The sequence below is a fragment of the Triticum dicoccoides genome, chromosome 7B, assembly GCF_002162155.2.
Source record: "Triticum dicoccoides isolate Atlit2015 ecotype Zavitan chromosome 7B, WEW_v2.0, whole genome shotgun sequence".
Classification (NCBI taxonomy): domain Eukaryota; kingdom Viridiplantae; phylum Streptophyta; class Magnoliopsida; order Poales; family Poaceae; genus Triticum; species Triticum dicoccoides.
In genome coordinates, this window is record NC_041393.1 from 609249771 (window position 1) to 609260168 (window position 10398).

The window sequence follows — 10398 nt, forward strand, 5'->3', positions numbered from 1 at the left end:
AAGCAGAACATGAGCTTGACTAGATCGTCATGTTCCCATCTGAACCAGCTAGCGAGTTGGTCGTTGGGGTTCCCATCATCCTGTGCTCCTACCATCGGCAAACAGTCTTTTTATATCAAAATTTCTTGCATCCAATACCTGGCCATCCGTTGGGACGGGCCGAACTTTGGACTGGGCCTAACAAAGGCTGAGGCAGAAAACCTAGGCCTAGGCCCGGCCCAGCCCGGTCGTTGTGCCTAGTTTTTAGGCCTAAGCCTGTCTTGACGGTGAAAAAGCCTGCCGGGCCTTGGGCCGGGCCCCTTCCCTAAAACGCCAAAAAGCCAAGCCCAAGCGACGTGTGCTTCAGGCTCAACATTCAGGCCCAGGCCCGGCCCGCAGGCAAGACCGGGCTTTTTCTGGCCGGGTCCAGCCGGGCCGGGTATCCCATGGCTAGGTATACTTGCATCCGAGCCACTCCAAATCTGAAACACAGCCGCTGCCATGGCTTCTTTTCCCTCCTCAATCTGACTCAGGGATAAAGCAGCAGCACCTGTTGCTCATCATGTGTTTTGTTTTCACGATCTGAATCCAACACACACATGTATCAAGGCGTTACTAGAAAAAGGACAACAATTTTTGAAAACAGGACTCTGCATTACCGACTAGACCGATGTCCACAATACATTATGCAAACAGCAAGATTTTCCTAACTCACAGTTCGTGAAGATTGTTAAGATTGCAAACATTTTCCAAAATGCCCACATGTACTTTAAAAACGGGCGTCGTGGATTTAAATAATATTCATTATACTCAAAGTTCGTGTGTACTTTAAAAATGTTCATTATGTCTTAGAAAAGTTTGCCGTGTATTAAAAATGTCCGCACGTACTTTAACAATGTTCATCGTATACTTAAATAATGTTCATTGTGTCTTAAAATGTTCGTGTGTACTTAAAAGTGTTCATCATATATTTAAAGTGCTCATCGTGTCTTAAAAATATCCATGGTGTATTAAAACTATTCATCATGTGTTTTAAAAATGTCCATTTGTGTTTTTCAAAAAAGAGTTCATTGCGTATTGAAAAATACCACGCATCAAAATTGTTCGTAGGGTACTAAGAAAATGTTCATCTAAAAATTAAAATGGAAATCGTGTATGTGGTACCCCATGGGAAACAGACAAAGAAGAAAAATGCAGAATTCAGTTATGTTTACCCACCGGGATCGTCTTGCACTGGGGTGCTCCTATCATTTTGAAGAATATAGTGAAAGTTCATGGAAATAAACATTTTTTAATACTAAAATGCATTTTTTATTTCAAGAGAATTTTTTGAATTCACAATCGAGAATATGAATTCATGAACATTTTTTAAACTCGTGAATATTTTATGAAGCGCATGATTATTTTTTCAAATACACAACATTTTTTCCTACTCATGAACATTTCTCAAATTTTTGAACATTTATTGTATTTTTAAACATTTTTTCAAGTTCATGAATTTTTTTAAAAGTACAACATGTTTTCATATTCACGACCATATTTTCAAGTTCATGAACATGTATGCAATATGCAAACATTTTTTCCTACTCACGAACATTTCTCAAATTCATGAACACTTTTAAAATTGGTGAACATTTTTAAGACTGCGAACAGTTTTACAAGTTCGTGAAGAATTTTCTAATACACGAACCTTTTTCATATTCACGAATATATTTCTCAAAAGAAGAACTCCATCCCATCAATTGTGATAGCACTTATGTTTAGTGTGATGATAGAGGTCGAACCAAGCCAATAAATACAAAGTAGTATTCTTTTGCTGATGGGCTGACCGATTACTCAACATGGTGCAAATTTCAAAGTAGCCCACGAGGCACATCATTGTTTTCTCAATCATCGAACACAACCGATGCCCACGTACAAAGAAGGCACCACAGCCAACGGAACCTATGTTTGCCTGTTACTAAAAATAAACCTATGTTTGCCTATTTCTCAAAAGAAAAATAAACTATGTTTAAGATCACGGGCACGTATTATCTCTTCCTCCTGCGCCTCTCCCTCCCTCTGCGCCGGCGGCCACCCCCTAGCACCGTCCACCACTCCGGTGCCGGCGCCCACCCTCCCTCTCCATGGTGTCTAGGGTTTCCCTCTCAGGCTCGTCTTCCTCATCGGGGTCGTCGTCTCCGCCGCGCCCGGCCCTGCGCTCCGCCGTCGTCATCCCCGAGGTGCTCGGCACGACGTTCGGCCCCATCCTCCAAGGGGAGGCCGCCGGGGGCCCGCGCTCGCTGGTGCCGGGGTAAGTTGGCCCGTTGTGGACCACCAAGACCAGTCGTCCCCCCCGCAGCCCCATCTCGCCTCATCACCCTCCTGCAACGCGCCGGCGGCTCTCTCCAACCCTGCCCACCTCGCTGCCACCACGGACCCGCATCCCGGCCGCCCTCCAAGGCTACTGCTACAACTGCGGGGACAACAAGCACATCTCGCGGGAGTGCCCGAAGGAGACCCTCTGCGTCCGCTGCAATGGCATTGGCCACATCGCCCGGGATTGCTCGCTGCGGCGGAGCTCGTCGCCGGTGGACGGGCCTGGGCGCCGGCTTCCACCACCCGCTTCTCGCGTGGTCCCGCCCCCGCGATCGTCTCCCGTTCCCTCTCCAGTGACTGGGAATCTTCCCCTCCCCTCCCGGCCCGCCGCCGTCAGGCGCCCTTCGTGTCCTGCGGCCGTGGGCTCCTACTCCGCCGTCTGCCAACCCGCTGGCCACGCCGTCCATGCTTCTCCCTCCCCCCGGCAGGCCCGCCGCCGCCCGATGCTCGCAGGGTTGGGCGGCCCTGGTCTGAGGTGGTCCGCTCTGGCTCTGCGGAGTCCGTTGCTGGCCCCAGCTTCTCGGTTCCCTTCGAGATAGTGGGCGCGGGGAATGTCATGGTGGAGGGGCGCCGGCAGGTCGTGGATGTGGATGAGGTGGAGTGTTGCTTCATGGAGGAGGCGGAGGATCTCTGGCGCCTGGAGGCGGAGCTGGCGTTGGCGGTCGTGGTCACCATCACCGGCACGAGGCCCGCTCTCAGTCTGGATGTCGTCACGGCGGCGCTGCATGCCGAGTTTCAGGTTGGCCTGGCGGACATGTCGATCCAGGCCTTCTATCCGGAGGATTTCCTGGTTCTCTGTCGGGAGGTGGACCTGCGGGATAGGATGGTGCACCAGGGTGGCTTGTCTCCGTCGAGCACGGAGGGTTTCTCACTGTCTCTCCGACCCTGGCTGCGCCAGGCGCACGCCACGACGGCGGCGCTCCCGTTTCTTGTGCCGTTGGAACTCATGGGTGTGCCGGCGCACGCGTGGACTAGGCGGACGACCAACTCCGTGCTACGCGGCCTTGGGCTGGCATGACATGTCCATCTTCAAGGTGTGGCTACGCATGAACCGGACGGATCGCTTTCCGGGTCGGCGGCGGCTGTACATCAAGCAGCCGCGTAATGGGCAGCGCTCCATCTGGCCGCGGTCCGCACGATCATCGACGCTCTGGTACAACATGTGTATCATCAAGCTTGCAGAGCCAGTGGTGGACAAGGAGGATGACCCAGAGCTTCCGCCTCCGGCGAGCCCATCGGGTACGCCCCCGGATGCGGACATGGATGATCTGGGAGGCGGGTCTCAGGCCCATGTCAGCGCTTCTGGAGGGCTGAGGATTGCCGCAGTTGCGGGTGGATCGTCACCGCCGGTAGGTGATGCTCCGGTGGGCTCATTGCTGGTCGAAGGCGCGAAGCATTTTCAAAATAAAGGAGACAAGCATGTCGTCAACAAAAGTGGAGGTGCGTCACGCCATGCGGGAGACCCGGTCAGTCCAGCAGCAGAAGACCAGGTTTTGACCCCGACCATAGTGGCCCCAGCGGTGCTGGGATCGGTGGCCAGCCTGGTGGAGGGTTCTGGAGCCATCTAGGTGGCCTCCTCTTGCGCTTCGGGCCAGGGAGCGGTTGGTACTGACTTGGAGGCTTATGCGCATGTGGGGTCGCCAGGGTCGGTCACCCTAGCACGTTGGCGCACAGGGGATCAGGAACGCAATGTTGGCCCCATGGTGGAGGACGGGATGTCTCCCATGCAGCTGGTCCAGGATGACCACGTGGATAGTTCGGATTGGCAGGAAGGGGACCGCATGCAAATTTCCGCGCTCGGCGATTCGGCCTTGCAGGGCGCGTCGGACCAACACCGGCACTCTTTCTCGGACGTGTTAACTCAGATGGATGGACCAGGGTGCGAAACCTTCATGGTTTCTCTTTCTCAGCAATAGGTGGGCACGCCCAAGTGCAGCAGGGGTACACAGGCCGTCGAGGACGACTTGGGGCACTAGAATGATTGTAGGCTGCAGGATTTTTGCGCGCAAGTGGCGAGGGTGATTACCCCGCTAATATCCAGGCCGCCAGAACCCACAGCGGCCACTACAAGGGGCCGTCCACATAGGCGGCAGCAACTCGCTAACACGACGCCACGCCGAAGTGCTCGTATCGCCAAAGGTGTAGGGCGTGGCTCCGTGGCCAACAGGCAGCAACAAGCCATCATTCGCAAGCTCTGCCTTGCCCATGAGGAGGAAACCACGGGAGACGCCGCACTCCAAGCATATGTCGAACTCTTCTCCAACCCACTCTCGGATACACACATTGTGGCCATCGTCGCTCTTTTCGGTTGGGAGCCTTCCGTGCTGCCGATGCAGGAGATGCCGACCGTGGTGGTGGCGGCCATGTAGACGTAGTTAGCAAGGAGGTGGTTCTGTGTAGGCCTATTCTATGGTTGCACAACCCCTCAAGATCTTAGTGCGGAACATGCACGGTCTTAATTCCCCGGCATGGCGGAATGCTATTCGTCAGGTGGTCTTGGAGGCCAACCTGTCCATTGTATGCCACCAGGAAACGAAGCTCGAACTTGTAACTGTTGACATTATCCGGCATTGCCTTGGGAATAGACTTGAAAACTTCTACTACCTTCTGGTCAATGGCACACGTGGAGGCATTGTGATTGCATGGGACGCACTCATGGTCTCACTTTTTAACCCGCATTCAATGCAGAATACTTTGACGACCCTTGTAAAGCCGGGTGGCACATCTGAGTGGTGGCTTACTTGCGTGTATGGCCCCCAACTCGATCACGAGAAGGTGGAGTTCCTCAAGGAGCTGTTGGAGATTCGGGACCTGCATGTTGGCCCCTGGGCCGTTGTGGGGGATTTTAACCTCCTAGAAAATGCAAGCGACAAGAGCAATGATACGATCAGTAGGAGGATGTTGGGCCACTTTAGGACCACATTGAACCGGTTGGAACTCAAGGATCTGTACCTAAATGGAAGGAGATATACATGGTTTAATGAGCGAGAAAATGCCATGAAAGAGAAGATTGATCACGTGTTCAACACCAATGAGTGGGATGACCTGCACCCAACATGCTTTCTCAAAGCGCTTGGTACCTCGGTCTCGGACCACTGCCCTATGCTTGTTGATCTCCATGCTGACCTTTATGTGGGACATAGATTCAAGTTTGAGGCCTTTTTGCCGCGTGCAGATGGGTTCATGGATATGGTTGCCACGGCTTGGCACTCGGTACCCGCTGTTGGCAACCCGTTTGTTGTTCTTGGCAATAAGCTCATAGTTATGGCAAGGAAGCTACAAGGATGGAGTGATCGATGGATCGGGAATGTCAAGCTATAAATTGTTATGGCAATGGAGCTCATTTACAGGCCGGACAGTGCATCTGATCATAGGGTGCTATCATTGGTGGAGTTCCAGCTGAGGAAAACACTCAAGAGAAAATTCCTTGGTCTCTGCTTGTTAGAGAGGGGAATTGCCCGACAGCGATCCATGATTTTGCACTTGAGGGAGGGAGAGGCCTGTCGGTGTCAAAACCGGCGGATCTCGGGTAGGGGGTCCCGAACTGTGCGTCTAAGGCTAACGGTAATAGGAGGCGGGGGACACGATGTTTACCCAGGTTCGGGCCCTCTTGATGGAGGTAATACCCTACTTCCTGCTTGATTGATCTTGATGATATGAGTATTACAAGAGTTGATCTACCACGAGATTGTAGAGGCTAAACCCTAGAAGCTAGCCTATGATTATGATTGTTCTCGTCCTACGGACTAAATCCTTCGGTTTATATAGACACCGGAGGGGGCTAGGGTTACACAGAGTCGGTTACAGAGAAGGAGATCTACATATCCAAATCATCAAGCTTGCCTTCCACACCAAGGAGAGTCCCATCCAGACACGGGACGAATTCTTCAATCTTGTATCTTCATAGTCCAACAGTCCGGCCAAAGTATATAGTCCGGCTGTCTGAGGTCCCCCTAATCCAGGACTCCCTCAGTAGCCCCTGAACCAGGCTTCAATGATGATGAGTCCGACGCGTAAATTGTCTTCGGCATTGCAAAGCGGGCTCTCCTCCGAATCCAGAGTACCTGTTGTAGCAATTAGTGTCCGACTTCCCATTAATGTCACACTCCTCGGCTTTTGCGCTATAATAATGGTTATCTCCACGTGTTGAGTGAATGCGAGAAGTCGGGGCATTTTTACATTTGCCACCCTAACCATGTAAGTAAATCGTCTATTTAAAGAGACGGGGATCCTCAGATCTACATTACACCATCCTCTCCCAGCAAGCATTCATCAGAGCACGCCCGGAAGAAACCATCCGATCATGGACGACCATCGCAGCTCCTCCTCTTGCTCCCGTAGCACTAAGCCAGGCGATTGGGAGAAGTGTCCAGTCCCCCATAGCCGATTAGTAGAGTTGCAGACCAAGGGGTTTCTCCCGCCCGCATACATGGTCCCCATCCAAGCCGGACTAGCCACCTATAATGGTGGGGAGCAAGCGGAGTGTTTTCCCAACCCATCCAAGGGGGAGCGGGTATGCCTTGTCCCTTATTTGCCGAGGGGACTCGGGTTTCCAATCCACCCATTCCTCCTCGGGCTCCTGGAGTTCTATGGCCTCCATCTACATAACTTCACCCCTGCCTCCGTACTACACATCGCAGGTTATGTCACCCTTTGCGAGCTATTTCTGGGCTGTGAGGCTCATTTCGAGCTATGGAAGAGGTTATTCTGCCTTGTCCCCCGTAATCAGGAGGGATCAATATATCAAGTGGGCGGAGTCGAAATATCGCGCGTCGCAGAGACCAGATACTTGTCCGGCACTCCAAAGAAGGCATCCGAAGACTGGCCTTCGGAGTGGTTTTATGTAGAGGACGTCCCCCTTCCGGGCCCAATTCGGATGGGCCTTCCTGAGTTCAATAATACCCCACTGAAGAAACGCCACAGCTGGCGCCCCTGGAGCCCCCAGGAGGAAGATAACAGAGAGGTCCTTTACCTGATGGGCAGGATAAAAACGCTGGCCAAATCAGGATTGACAATAATCAAAGTTATGTCAATATGCATAATGCGAGGGGTGCAGCCACTTCAATATCGCGGGAAACCCATGTGGCACTTCAATGGAGAAGACGATGCCACCTGCTGCGGTCGTAAAGGTCCGGAGTCCGCCACTGCTCTGGCGAAAATATTTTCCGACTTGTACAAAGGAGAAGAATAGGAGTTCCTCCGTATTAAGCCACAAGATGGATTTTCTATGAACAACCCCACCAAGCTGGGTGAGCTGCTATCCTTTACTCAACTCCATTCACTCCCGTACTCTTCATCATAAATACTCACCTTGCCAATTCCTGGCAGGAACTGCAAAAGGCCATGAGGTAGATCCACAACCCATCTCCACAACCAGAGGACCCTGACCGGGCCCTCGACCTCAGACTCGAAGAAGACCCGGACATATCTGTGGAGCTTGTCGACGGGACAATTTACCAGGCAAGCTGTGACGGCACCTTGGTGGCCATCATCGCCGACTATCCTGGACTGCTCCCTGCATCAAATGTAAGTAAAACCGGAGTCCTAACTTCCAAGAAGGATACCTTCTTTTGTGCCTTACCCCATGCACATATATTGTACTTTATAGAGAAGGCTACCAGGGCGCCGTGCTGAGCCCACGGGGGCTCATCAGCAAAGGGCATCCAAGCCGGGCAGGCTTAAGAGGAAGACGGTTAGGACTGAGACGCTGTCACAAAGGTATGATTTAAAACCTGCTCCGTGATTATCTTCTCTGAAATGTAACAACGTCCATTGTGTCCGGGAAGAAAGAGTACTCGTCGGACTATGTCCGGAGACCCTGCCGACCACGCCTCCGCCAGCCGGATACCAGAACCGGCCTCAAGGGTGGAGGCTAACGCGGGGACAACGCCGAATTATCCCCCTACAGAGGATGCGAATAGAATCTCCGCTACAAACTCCAAAGTGGAGAGCGCCATGAATCACCGGCGCTGACGGGCCATACTCCGCGATGCTAATTTCTCCGAAGAGGTGTTTAACGCCTTCAACTCAGGGGACGCATACATCCGAGCTGCTCAAGATGGACTTGCTAGAGCCACGGACCAATATGTAAAGGATGTACATGTAAGAAAATTTTGATAAGTATGTATATCAGTAGCCCCTGAGACTTGAAACAGTTGGCACAACTGATTTAATGATCATTGTATGCATAGGTTCTTGCGGAGAAGAATGCCTAGCTGTCGAAAGAGCTGGAGGAGTGCAAAGCCCAGCTGCGTGCCGCAGTTGCTGGAATGGAGGAATCCAAGAAGGCCCCATCTGGTAACACTTGTCTTTATCAAAGAGAATGTAAGTGCGTATACCAGTGAGTATTTGGCATGAATGCAAATCTAATAATAGACTCTGCAGGCAATCCCGGAGGTAATCCGGAGATCATACCAGGAAATGAGCAATATGCTGAACGACAGCTGAAGGCTGGCGAGCGCGTGCTTACAAAGGTTATACAGGAGAAAAATAATGTCCAGGTCGTGAAGACCCCGCTTCGACGCGACATTTATAGTAAGTGCTTAAGCGAACCTTTGTACAGTTCGGCGAAGAAACGAGTTAACAGAGTTATGTCTGTAGGTATGCTGACAGGCCGTCCTAAAGAGGAGATGCCCGGATCCGCAGGAGATCTTCTACAAGAGCTTTCACAACTGCACGAACGAGTTCGACAGGTGATGCAGGGTATTGCCCAAGCCTTGTGGCCGTCCGCCTCCTAGCCAAGAAGCATGGGAGAGCTTGTAGAGCTACTCAAGGGAGCATGGTGGCGCTTCCAATTATGGAAGATATCGGCCTGCCGACAAGGTGCGAGGGAAGCCTGGGCCATGGTAAAGACACGGTACACCAAGGTGGGTCCGAATCAAATGGCCCTGTTCGGTCCTGTAGGATCAGATGTGAAATAAGTTCCCGTTGGTCTGGTATATGACCAAGTAGGATTAGCCGCAAAGTATTCTCAACAGGACTATAGGCTAGACAGCCTGTTGGATGGTATAGAAGAAGAATTTAGCCAGTCCAAGTGACTATGTACTTCAGTGGACGTATGTTGTCCCTAGCCGGATTGTAAATCATTTGTCTTGGCGGACCTTTTCGCTTCAGCATCCGAACCCAGTCCGAAGTGTATCCGAATACTCGCTCAGTTATGTAAACCGGGGTATGTGTGGAAACCAGGCGTAGGGGTCATAAGTGCTTGAACAGACAAGTACCCAACTAGTTATGTTATATTACATGGGTAGTAAGAAACATCTTCCAGAGAGAATAGTTTCGTTAAGGGTTCCTTTCCCTGGGTACGCATGCATTAATGTGCATGTCCGAACTTCGAACAGAGACGCAGGATGCAAAATATCTGGGGATTTATATTGTAATAGGTAAAAAACATCTTTTGTTCACCGACCGAATATTCCCTTAAGAACGCTAGCTTTTGGCTTCACCCAATCCGAGGTACACATCCGGCTGACCCGGCAGTAACAACCACAGAGGTGCTCCCCTTATGCCCTAGCCGAATTAACGGGAACGTAGGGCTTAAACACAAGAGCCAGGCAACTCAGCTTGGCCAAAACTTAAGTCATATCAATGCATATAATGGCGAAAAAAGTCACATATGGAGGAGTGGCGCATATGTGGTGGGCATAAAACCCAGAAGATAATTATATTAAGCTTTTGTATAAGAAGCCCCCAGGTATATTGAGCATGCATAGTGCGGCCAGAGTGTGCGATCGAAGCACACATAAAGCTTTTAAGATCATATATAAAAAGGAAAGAAGAAAAGAAAGAAAAAAGGAGGACATAATAAAAAAAGGGCGGAGGTAGGGAAACGAACATAGTGTTCGGCACTAGGCGTAGAATCTTCAGAGTCTGGCCGCATTCCATAGGTTCGGCTCAAGTCGGTTATCTGATGCATCACGCAGACGGTACGCTCCTCCGGTGAGAACTTTATCAATGATGAAGGGACGCTCCCATTTGGGCTTGAGCTTGTCCTTTTTCTTCTTCGGTAGGCGTAGAACGAGTTCGCCAACGTTATAAGTTTTGGCCCGTACTTCTCTGCTT

The 10398-nt window shown here is 51.3% G+C and overlaps 1 long non-coding RNA gene across 1 annotated transcript; it reads left to right on the top strand.

The window, feature by feature from the left end:
* Positions 1-7814: 7814 nt before the first annotated feature.
* On the top strand, positions 7815-9349 carry LOC119335329. The gene is made up of 5 exons (XR_005161821.1): positions 7815-7863; positions 7946-8439; positions 8529-8634; positions 8722-8871; positions 8938-9349. It is a non-coding gene; the product is annotated as an uncharacterized LOC119335329 (long non-coding RNA).
* Positions 9350-10398: the final 1049 nt, after the last annotated feature.